The sequence below is a fragment of the Zingiber officinale genome, chromosome 5A, assembly GCF_018446385.1.
Source record: "Zingiber officinale cultivar Zhangliang chromosome 5A, Zo_v1.1, whole genome shotgun sequence".
NCBI lineage: Eukaryota > Viridiplantae > Streptophyta > Magnoliopsida > Zingiberales > Zingiberaceae > Zingiber > Zingiber officinale.
Window position 1 is genome coordinate 135,335,588 of NC_055994.1, and position 12,566 is coordinate 135,348,153.

Consider the following 12,566-nt stretch of genomic DNA (forward strand, 5'->3'; position numbering starts at 1 on the left):
AAATTAAAATTAAAAATAAAAATTAAATTTAAAATTTAAAATCAAAGTTAAAATTTTATTTTAAAAAATTAAAACTTAAATTTTTTTCTAACTTAAAAATTTATTTTAAAAATTAAAACTTAAATTTTTTTTACTTAAAAATTTATTTTAAAAATTAAAACTTAAATCTTTTTTAACTTAAAAATTTATTTTAAAAATTAAAACATAAATCTTTTTTAACTTAAAATTTTATTTTAAAAATTAAAACATAAATTTTTTTTAACTTAAAAATTTATTTTAAAAATTAAAACATAAATTTTTTTACTTAAAAATTTATTTTAAAAATTAAAAATTAATTTTTTCTTAAAAATTTATTTTAAAAATTAAAAATTAATTTTTTTTTATTTAAAAATTTATTTTAAAAATTAAAACTTAATTTTTTTTACTTAAAAATTTATTTTAAAAATTAAAACTTAATTTTTTTTAACTTAAAAATTATTTTAAAAATTAAAACTTAATTTTTTTTTAATTTAAAATTTATTTTAAAAATTAAAACTTAAATTTTTTAAAAATTAAAACTTAAATTTTTTTTAACTTAAAAATTTACTTTAAAAATTAAAACTTAAATTTTTTTTAACTTAAAAATCATTTTAAAAATTAAAACTTAAATTTTTTTTAACTTAAAAATTTACTTTAAAAATTAAAAATTAATTTTTTTTAACTTAAAAATTATTTTAAAAATTAAAACTTAATTTTTTTTTTAACTTAAAATTTTAATTTAAAAATTAAAACTTAATTTTTTTAACTTAAAAATTATTTTAAAAATTAAAACTTAATTTTTTTTTAACTTAAAATACTTTACAAATTAAAACTTAATTTTTTTAACTTAAAAATTATTTTAAAAATTAAAACTTAAATTTTTTTTAACTTAAAAATTTCTTTTAAAAATTAAAACTAATTTTTTTTTTTACTTAAAAATTTATTTTAAAAATTAAAACTTAAATTTTTTAACTTAAAAAATCATTTTAAAACTTAATGTAATTTTTTTTAAAAAAAAAGTCCAATAGTTAGACTAACCCCAATTCCTACCTATTGTAGGAAACTAAGTGGATTTTGGATAATGATTGCTCCAAACATATGACTGGAGATCACACAAAATTCACTCAACTCACCTACAAAAGTCTAGGAACAGTTATCTTTGGGAACAACGACAAACTCAAGGTAATTGGTATAGGTAACATCGAACTAAAAATTGACTTTATTATTACAAATGTTTTACTTGTTGAAAATTTCAAGTATAATCTTTTGAGTATCAGTCAACTGTGTGATACTAGGTATAAGGTTAGGTTTTTATCTACAGAATGCTTAATCAAACACCTAGACAATTCTAACATAAGCCTAAAAGGGTTTAGGAAAGACAACATCTATGCAATTAACTTAACCACTTCTTCAATTAAGTGTTATTTAATACAAAAAGAAGAAACATGGTTATAACATAGAAGAATGTCACATACAAACTTTAGAAATATAAGCAAACTAAATGGACTAGTTAGAGGACTACCAAAATTACCTAACCTTGACTCAACCATATGTAATGCTTGTCAACAAGGTAAGCAATCAAAATCTACCCACAAACCAACTAATGAATCACAAACCAACTCAATCTTAGAACTGTTACATTTAGACTTATTTGACTCCTATGGAGTTAAATCAATAAATGGAAGTCTATACTATCTAGTCATAATAGATGACTATTCTAGGTTCACTTGGGTAAAATTTTTAAAAAATAAGGATGAAACTTTTGAAACTTTTGTAAACAAGTTGAAAATGAAAAGGACCTTAAAATTAAAAGAATTAGAAGTGATAATGGGGGAGAATTTAAAAATCATAACTTTAACAAATTATGTCTTGAAAATGGCTACCATCACGAATTTTCGTGCCCTAAAACCCCCCAACAAAATGGGATTGTGGAAAGAAAAAATAGAACATTACTTGAGGCCTCTAGAACGATGTTAAATGAATACAACTTACCTAAATATTTTTGGGCAGAAGCTGTTAGTACAGCTTGCTATGTACAAAACAAAACAACACTAAACAAAACCCATAACAAAACATTTTTTGAAGTTTATTACAATAAACAACCTAATATAAAATACTTTAGAGTGTTTGGGTGCCCAGCGTTTATCTTAAACACAAGAGAACATTTAGGAAAATTCACCTCCAAGGTTGAAAATGAAATTTTCTTAGGATACTCCCTAAATAGTAAAGGCTACAGGGTGTACAATAAAGTTACCTTAAGAATTGAAGAAACCACTAACGTGAAATTTGAAGAATCCAAACAAAACCTAGAACAAACACAACATCAATCAAGTGAATTTGTTCAAGAAAATAATAACTCTGAAGGAACCAACCAAATCCTAAGTCATGAAGAAGAAGAACAACCTCAGGAGAGTCAACCCCCTAGAACAATAAAATCAATCCAAATCACCCAACTGATCAAATAATTGGTGACCTAGATCTTAGGGTTCAAACCAGATCCTCCTTTAGAAACCTAAGTCAAATATCTTTACTCTAAAAAATTGAACCGAAAACCATAGCCGAATCACTATTTGACCCAGACTGGGTCATAGCTATGCAAGAAGAATTAGCTCAATTTGAGCGTAATGAAGTTTGGGACTTGGTACCACCACCCACGAATAAGAAAATAATAGAAACAAAATGGGTATTTAGAAACAAACTAAGTGAAACTGGTGAAATTACTAGAAATAAGGCCAGGCTAGTTGCTAAGTGGTTTAGTCAAGTGGAAGGACTTGACTATGATAAAACATATGCCCCAGTAGCTAGACTAGAGTCCATTAGGATGTTACTAAGTTATGCAGCACACAAAGGATTTAGACTATACCAAATGGATGTTAAGTCAGCATTCCTAAATGGACTTATAAAAGAAGAAGTCTATGTAAGACAACCACCTGGGTTTGAGAGTCTAGAATACCCTGATTATGTCTATAAATTGAAGAAAGCCTTGTATGGACTTAAGCAAGCACCCAGGGCTTGGTATGAAAGACTAACGTCTTACCTAATCTCTAAAGGGTTTAACCAAGGTCAAATTGACCCAACCTTATTTGTCAAATTAATAAAAGAAGATATATTTATAGCACAAATTTACGTAGACGACATAATCTTTTGTTCAACAAATTCAGAATTCTTAGATGAATTTACAAGTTTAATGGAACATGAATTTGAAATGAGTCTGGTAGGAAAATTAACCTACTTTTTAGGATTACAAACCAAACAAACAAATGAAGGTAACTACATTTATCAACAAAAATATACTAAGGAATTACTTAAAAATTTAGAATGGAAAACACCAAAGAGATAAAAACACCTATGGCAGTAAACACAATCCTAGATGATGATCCCAATGAAAAACTAGTTGACCTAAAACATTATAGGAGTGCCATAGGTAGCCTACTAAACCTAACTGCAAGTCAACCGGATATCTTATTTGCAGTCAATATGTGTGCCAGATGCCAAACCTGTGCTAAAGAATCTCACTTGACTCAAGTCAAAAGAATCTTTAGATACCTTAAAGGAACAACAAATGCAGGTATTTGGTATCCTAGAACTAATAATTTTGAATTAATAGGGCATTTTGACTCAGATTATGCTGGATGCAAATTAGACCGCAAAAGTACAAGTGGCGGATGTCAATTATTAGGTCCATCACTTGTCAGCTGGTTTAGTAGAAAGCAACACTGTGTTGCCTTATCTACAACTGAGTCAGAGTATATAGCAATAGGAGAGTGTGTTGCACAATTATTATGGATGATGCACACCCTAAAAGATTTTAACTTGAACCTTTCAAATGTCAAAGTCTTAATCGATAACATTAGCTCAATTAACCTAACAAAAAATCTAGTGCATCATTCCAGAACTAAACATATTGAAATTAGGCATCACTTTATCAGGGATCATGTTACTAAAGGGGACATTGAACTCAAATACATTGAGTCCAAATCTAATTTAGCTGACATATTCACAAAACCACTCCCTGAGAGTAAATTTAGCAATCTGCGTAAAAAATTAGGAATGTGTTTAATAGACTAGGACTTTTCAAAAGTCAAAACTATTTTCAAAAATAATTATTTTAAAATTCTAGGTTAAATTTGTTTCATTTGTTTTAAAACCTTCCTATTTTTAGAATTTCAAAATAAATTTAGCCTTAGACTAGAAAAATCCCCTTAGAAATCATGTTCCCCCGGGACTAGTATTTGAACATCTCACCAACACCCTAACATTACTTTGCTTGTGATTGACAAACATAGAAAGGGGTGAGATGTATAGGTCAATTGCCTGGACTTAAGATGCTGAATTCAGTGCATCGACATAGGTCTGGGCGTTAAATACAAAACATACATTGATCAAGCTAAGTTACTCAGTTAAGTCAACCACTAACTGATTACAATGAACTTAACTTGACTAACTAAGTGAAAGCTGCTATTTTCTGATAGTCAATAAGTACCTAATTGGTTAGACAGCTATTTTAGATGTCAGGTTTAGGGGGAGGATTAAATCAACACTTAACACCAACATTATTTTCTCCACCTTAAACATAATATTTTTTCTAATATTTTTTCAGTATTCAAATTGGTCTTTGGTTTCAAATTTTAAAAAAAAATTTACAAACTTAATAAGTCTTGAAAAGAAAGGTTTTTCAAACTTAGTTTTTGAAATCTTATTTTTCAAATAATTTCTTAAAACTAGTTTTTATTAAATTCTTCAATTAGATTTTATATACTCAGATTTTTTTCAAACTTAGTCTCAATCAGTTTTGAAAAGTAAATATCTTTTAAACTCAGTTTTGAATTTTTTTTTTTAAATGTTGTTTGGAAAATCTAACTTTGAAAACTTAGCCTTACAAATTTTGATTATCAAAACTTATGTTTGAAAAATACTTCAAAATTGAAACAGATTTTGAAAATTCACTCTGATTCTAAAATTTGAAACTTATACTTATATTAGAAAATTGACTTTTCAAATTTCTTATTTGAAAATTCTCTATGAATTTGCAAAGTCATTTTTTTTACAAAAATAATTCTTTATATTTAGCCACTCTTTCAAAACCTAGCCATTTTCCAAAAGACTATTTTACATGCTTTAGCTACCTTAAAAACTTAGTCTTAAAAATTAATTTAACATTTTAAACAAATCTTCGAAAGTTCAAACTCCCCCAAGTTAACTTGACATCGTTTCCTACATATTTTTTACTTTTGAATGTTTAAAATATATCCTTGTTTTATGAATGTCAAAGGGGGAGAGGGATAGGTGGTTAAGTTAGAAAAACAAAATTAAATACTAACTTAAACCTCATGCTAGAAAAAAATGCTTAATTTGTTTTTTTTGCATATTTTTACTAACTTAACCAGGTTGTCATTCCATCAAAAAGGGGGAGATTGTTGGTGCGGTTAGCACTAACGGTCTAGCTCAGGTTTTAATGAATGACAAATCGGGTTAAGTTAGGTTTGTCGTGATCTAACACTCTGACCGAGTGTGCAGACGAAGTCCAGACAGGTCGACGGGCTGACCGGATGTCTGGCACGAAGTCTAAGAGGGTCGATGTCACGCTCCGCAAGTGTACGGAAATGTCGCAAGTAATATAAAAGATTATCGTATCCACAGGGACTGGAATAAGCACTAGAAATGTCTCAATGCGAATTAGCTAAACAACTATCCAATCGTTTCAAATGCAAAGTGAAGGTAAACAAATCTAATATTATAGATCAACAAACAAGTGTTTAGTGTTTTGGGTTATGATAAGGGAGATTCTAGGAGTTTCGGTTTCTTTGTAAGATTTCTTGAATGTAAATGGTTCACCAATTCTCATCCCTCAATTGCCAAACACTTGTAGAAAGTTGTCGGTTCTCTCTTGCAATAGATAACCGGCTAAGGACTGAGAAATGTATCTAAATATGATCAATTAGACGTGAACCTACGTTGTCCTTATACAGAAGCGCACCTATTAGTATGCCTTCCTCGGATATCAACATAGAAGCCCACAACTTATTAATCTATCAAGATACAAGAAACTAATCACAAAATCCATCCTACTCTCTTGAATATTCATATTTCCTCTTCAAGATTATCTCTCAAACGTCCTTACACGGGCTTGCACCTGTCACGTGGATCCCTCGGATGATCGAGTGAGAGTTTATCTTTACAAAGTCCACAAGAAATCCAAACAATCAATCAAGAATGAGAATTAAGCACAAATCACCATTAATCATTCAAGATCTAATTGATACAAGCAAGACAATGTCATTGAAACAAGAAAATGGCAAATCCATAAGAGATTACATCAATCCATCATACAAATACTCTCTTAATCCTAGAATACAAGATCTACTCCATGAATCGAGGAAGAATATCCGAAGAAATGAAGATTACAAGCATTTCTTAAATCCCCAATCCAAGAAACCAAGAAAAGGGGGAAAGAGAAAACTTATCTACGAAGAAGCCTCGTCTTCGGATCCAATCCTCGCTCCGGAGTCGAAATCGTCAAGAACTCCCCTCGAATCGCCCAGAAATCCTCCCAAGAATGGGAGGAAACCACCAAATCTTGCCTTCTCCCAAAGGGGGAGAGATCCCTTTTCAATTCATGAAGGAGGGTTTAAATAGAGGAGGGAATCGGGCGCCACACGGCCCCGTGACACGGCCGTGTGAGATTCACACGGCCATGTCCAGTTCCTTCTCTGCCAAAGCTGCACGGCCGTGTGACTCACACGGCCAGGACCCTTCTGCTCTCTGGAAATGCTACACGGCCGTGTGGTGCACACGGCCACAGCCTGCTTGGTCTCTGGAAATCTCACACGGCCGTGTAGGGCATGTAAGGCTTCTGCTCTGGTTGGCTTCAAATCTTGACACGGCCATGTCATCTTCCTCTTCTGTTGGTGCCAAACTCCACACGGCCCGAGCTCCATACCAGTGCAGGGTCGTGTGAGGTACACGGCCTGGTGCTTTCTCCCTTTGTTTCCTCCAAGGCTTGCCCAAAGATGTAGATTCTTCACCAAATCGACTCCTGTGTACAAAAAATGCACAAAAAGCAGATCTCCGAACCAAAAGAGTAAATATGCTAAAAGGAAAGCTGGAAGTATAAAAATGCATAGATCAAGCATGCTCAAAGTATGTAAATGTGCGTAAAAACATGCATAAAAGAGTATATAATCCACGCACATCAGTCGACGGGCTGACCGGACGCTTGGCGAGAAGTCCAGCTAGATCGACGGGCTGATCGGATAGCTGGAGAGAAGTCCAAGCGGGCCGACGGGCTGACCGGACGCTTGGCGAGAAGTCCTGCTAGGTCGACGGGCTGACTAGATAGCTGGCGAGAAGTCCAGACGGGTCGAAGGGCTGACCGGACGTCTGACAGGTAAGTAAAGGTAAGTCACTAGAAGGGAGTGATTGTGAGGACGCGTTCCCGGGAAGGGAACATTAGGCGTCGATCCGGCTTAGATCCATTTCGGATCTCTAAGTTGAGATCGTGACTAGATTCTGGTCTTGGAAAGACGGAATCTAAGTCATACTTTTTATGCCAAACTTATAAACTGTGCTAACACTCTGTTTTGCAGGATATACATTATTTATTTACCTCGGACTAACCTTGTCTTGCAGGAAAACTGGTTTTTGGAGAAAGGTGGTCCGGGCGCCCGGGAGGCGATTTTTATCCAGATCGCGCGTTGCCACGTGGAGCTCGCTGGTTGGACCTGCCACGTCTCACCAGGGCGCCCGGAAGGGATCCGGGGCGTCCCGAGCCTCATATAAAAGGAGGGTCAAGGGGGAGCTTCAAACACAACTGAAAAAGAGAGATCTTCTACTGCTTGCTCTGTTGCTCTGCGCTCCTGCGACGCTAACAAAGCTCCGACAACGCGCTCTTTCTTCTTTGGTTAATTTTCTTGTCGGTATCGCGTTAATTTTCATTAGCATTTCAGCACTTAGTTTGTAATAGTTTTTCAAACTGCTAGTGATTGCCCACCGAAAGTACCCTTGTGTGTGGGCCTTGGAGTAGGAGTCAACATAGGCTCCGAACCAAGTAAAACTGGTTTGTGTTAGCGTTGTTTTTCTATTTCCACTGCGCGTAACTCTTTTCAAACGAATTTTTATAATCGATATTCACCCCCCCTCCCCCCCTCTATAGAAACTTCACGATCCAACATACAGTAGTGATTTTTTCGAATCAATGCTAAAGCTATGCAACAAGAATGGTTTCATAATTGTTTTTAAAAGGTCAGGTAATAGAAACAGTTTAGTTCAAATTGATTCAGTTGGTCATTTTTCAAGAACGATATTAAAACCACTCCTAACAACCACTCTTATACGGGTGTTTTTTTTAGTGTCATTCAGACAGATTTGTATCATCACCTATGACAAGAGATATACAAGTAAATCATGATATATAGCAGCTTCCTAGGTGGGACAACATAACCCAGGGCGATAAATTAAATCTTAAAAATCAATCTGTGCATAATTCGACAAGTCAGTTACCTAAGTATCAACTGCACTGCTCTCGTGGAAGCAAAAAAACCTTGTCAAAGAGAAGAATAGAGACACTATAAATCTATATGATCACACCTTCTAGACTAACTTAAAAATTAAAATATTTTGAATGAACAAAAATAATACTAATAGAGAAAAATGGAAGCAACACATGATTTTGTTTTTCGTTTTTTTGCTTGACTTAGTTTTCACTGGTTGAGGAATATTGATCATACTCTCTATTATTTTTTTTCCATCTAGGATGAGCTATAGCCTAGGACAGTCATAGAGTGGTTCTATCCATGATCTTATTACATCTATCTTTTTTTTCCATCTGGGATGGACTATAGTTTAGAGCAGTCATAGAGTGGCTTCATCCATGATCTCATATGTGTGTATATATATATATATATATATATATATATATATAACTTATTTGTTTAGTTTAATTAATTACTTAAGTTTATTTTTCATGATAATATTTATAAATAATATTTATGAACTTATTAATATGTTAAATAAATAAATAATCTTTTAAAATGAACAAATATATTTAAATTATTAAATTTAATAAGTAATTAAATAAGTAAAAATTTTAAATAAGTTTAAATTAAAAGTTCAATAATATTTAAATGAATCCGATTCAGTTCAAATTTAAATTAAACTTAAATTTATAAAAAAATAAATCCATATACAGTTGAATAATTATTTTAATAGTTTAATTTATTGTATACTCGTGATTTAACTTGACTTTATTGGGAAAAAAAAAATCTTAAAATTTACCACGTTATGTGACTTTTTTACTGCTCTACTCACGAGTCATGCAGCTCCCCGTGACTAAATGCTGGTGAACAGTGGTTGATCGCATTCTTATCGTTTGCTGTATAAATAGTAGAATTTTAATATCTTAAAAATGGCTCGGACAAGAACCATTTTCAACGTATACAAAGAACAAAATAACAATGAAGTAGGCCCTCAGGGGCTGGATCAGTTGGTTAGTTGCTGGGATGCTTGTATCATGACGTGATGGTTCGAGTGTCGTCAGTTGCAATGCGGAATAATATCCCCGTCTGCTGGTTTAAATGCCTCGAACACCCAACAACTGTCAACCCAGCATTCACCCTGATTAACTATCCTCCTACATCACTATGGGGCAGGCGTAGGGAGTTGTCGGGGCGACGGATTTCGCCTTTTTTACATCAAAATAACAATGAAGGAGAGTGATTAGATTGGATAAACGCTGTTGAAGGAGACAGTTCACTGTATGTAATAACTAGATATAGCAGCTGTTTATTCATCTACGTCTTTTCCTGTACTTCCTGAGCTGCAACAATTCCTCCTGCAGTGCTGCAGGAATTATAAGCCTGCTGCCTGCCTTGCTTCTTTGACCCAAAAGAATGGTTGGTTTGTCACATGGCCAGTGAAACAGATGGCGAATTTAAGGCCTCTCTAATATTAAATTTATGATAGGTTTATAAAATTTTAAAAATTAAATAAAAAATTTTGAATCATTATAGAAGATTTATAGTTTAAGAGCATAATGGAAATATAAACTTATTTTTTTTATCTCTAATTTGATACAATATACATGAAGTCATATAATTCAGGCTATGAATAGGATCATAAAAAAAATTCATGTAAAATTTTGACCATTAGAAATATTTTAATAAATTTTTATATTATTAATATGATATATTGAAATCATAAAAATAATTTATTTAAAATTTTAACCATTGAAGATAATCCTAACATTGAATCATTCTCTCAAACCGCATTTATCCATATCCATCCACAGATTAACCTTTACAAGGTTGAGCTACCAACTAGTCGGTGCTTCGCATTTGGTTGTGTACCAGGTATCCCCTTGTGACGTTGATCATTGGTAAATTATTCTAAATTTTCTACACATAAATTCAACTGTGTATTCAATTTTTACATTCGAAAAAAAAATATTTTCATTTTCTACTGATGATTTTTTTTACCTTAATTCACTTTAAATTTTTTAATAATTTATTTAATTATCCTTGTTTTTATATAAAAATCTAACATAAAATATAATTATTTTAAATTTAACACATTTAAATTAGAATCTAATATATTTTCTATCAAATTAAATATTTTATTTTTTTATTTACCAATTGATTGATATAATCGATTCTAGTTAAATAGTGCTAAATTTAAATAAAAATAATATTATAATTTCTCAAAATTAAGCATCATTTAACTAAGATCAATTGATTAGTCAAGCGGAAAAATATTTAAAGAAAATTATATTTAATTTTAAGTTTTTTTTTAATAAAAAATATAATAATTAGATAAATTGATATGTATTAAGGAGTTGAAAGAATTTACATAAAAAATAAAAACAAATTTTTATAGGAACTGAACACAAATTTAATTTTACTATTAAGAATTTTAAGATAATTTACAAATCCTTTAATTTGGAATATAATAAATTTAAAATGATAATTTATCATAGACACATTTAAACTTCAGAATGGATCAAAAGACGTTTTAAATTTAAAAAATACCTAAAAGGCACTTTTGTTTTTTTTTTTGTTTTTTTGTTTTTGTGTTTTATCCCTCTACCAAATCTTACTCTTTTTTATGTTTTCTTTCTCTTTTTTATTTTTATATAAATGCAACCTTTTACCCTTTCCCTCTCATCTTTCATCTTTTTGACATGCATGCATCGCTAATATTGTAATAATTTTAAAAAATTAACCCCATAGTTTAATTATATTTTTTTTCTCTATGAAAGATCTGAATCAGTAGTACTACGAGCCTAATTTTCCAGAGACTAAATTATGTTTTAGATAATTCTTTCAATAATATTTTAATATATTTAGAGAAATCGAAATAAATAATAGAGGACATTGTTAGACTCCTTACGATCTCATAAATCCACACGGCCTAAAATGAGTCTCATCAAATCTATCTAGACCTATCAGTAGGTTTCAATTAAAATCCATTAATGAATCTACACAATTCCGATTAAATCCATTTTAGATCATGTGAATTTCTAAGACTACAAGGAGTCTAACAATACCCTCTATTGCTTATTTTAGCTCCACTAGATATATTAAAATGTTATTAGAATAATCAACTAGCATTGGGTCCGTTTTTAAGTTCATATCAGGCCTACGATATCCTCCATTGCTTATTTTAATTTCTCTGAAGGTATTAAAATATTATTGGAAGAATCAACTAGCGTTGAACATGATATACAGTGCATATCAGACTCGCATTTGGCCTGATATGATTTATATCAAGCCTACGTTAGGACTGATATGTTCATATCAAACTTAACGCTAGTTGATTTTTTCAATAACATTTTAATACCTCTGAAGAAGCTGAAATAAGCAATTGAGGGTATCATTGGACTCCTTACGGTCTCAAAAATCCAAGTAACCTAAAATGGATCCAATTGGACCTGTAAGAGATATAATCAGACTTTTCCAAGTTCATCAATGGATTTTGATCGAAACTCACTGATGAATATAGACAGGAACAATTGAATTTATTCCAGGTCTTGTTGATTTTTGAGATTGCAAGAAGTCCAATGGTGTCTTCAATTGCTTATTTCAACTTTTTTTAATGTGATAAAATGCTATTAGAAGAATCAACTAGTGTTGACCCTGATATGCATGTTGGTCCTAATATGAACGTCTAATATGCTCATATTAAGCTCAATGTTAGTTGATTCTTTCAATAGCATTTTAACATCTTTGAAAAAGTTGAAATAAGTACTGTTAGGCTCCTTACGACCTCAGAAATCTACAGAATTTAAAATAGGTCTAATCGAATCTGTCTAGGTTCATCAATAAGTTTCAATCAAAACCTACTGATGGACCTATCTATGCCTATAATGGATTTTGACTTAACCCACTGATGGACCTGAACAAGTTCAATTAGAATCATTTCAGATCATATAGATTTCTGAGGCCACAATGAGTCCAACAGTACCCTTTATTGCTTATTTTTGTTTATCCGGAAGTGTTAAAATATTATTAAGAAAAATCAGCTAGAATGTGATCTTGGTCTTTGAAAAATCAAAT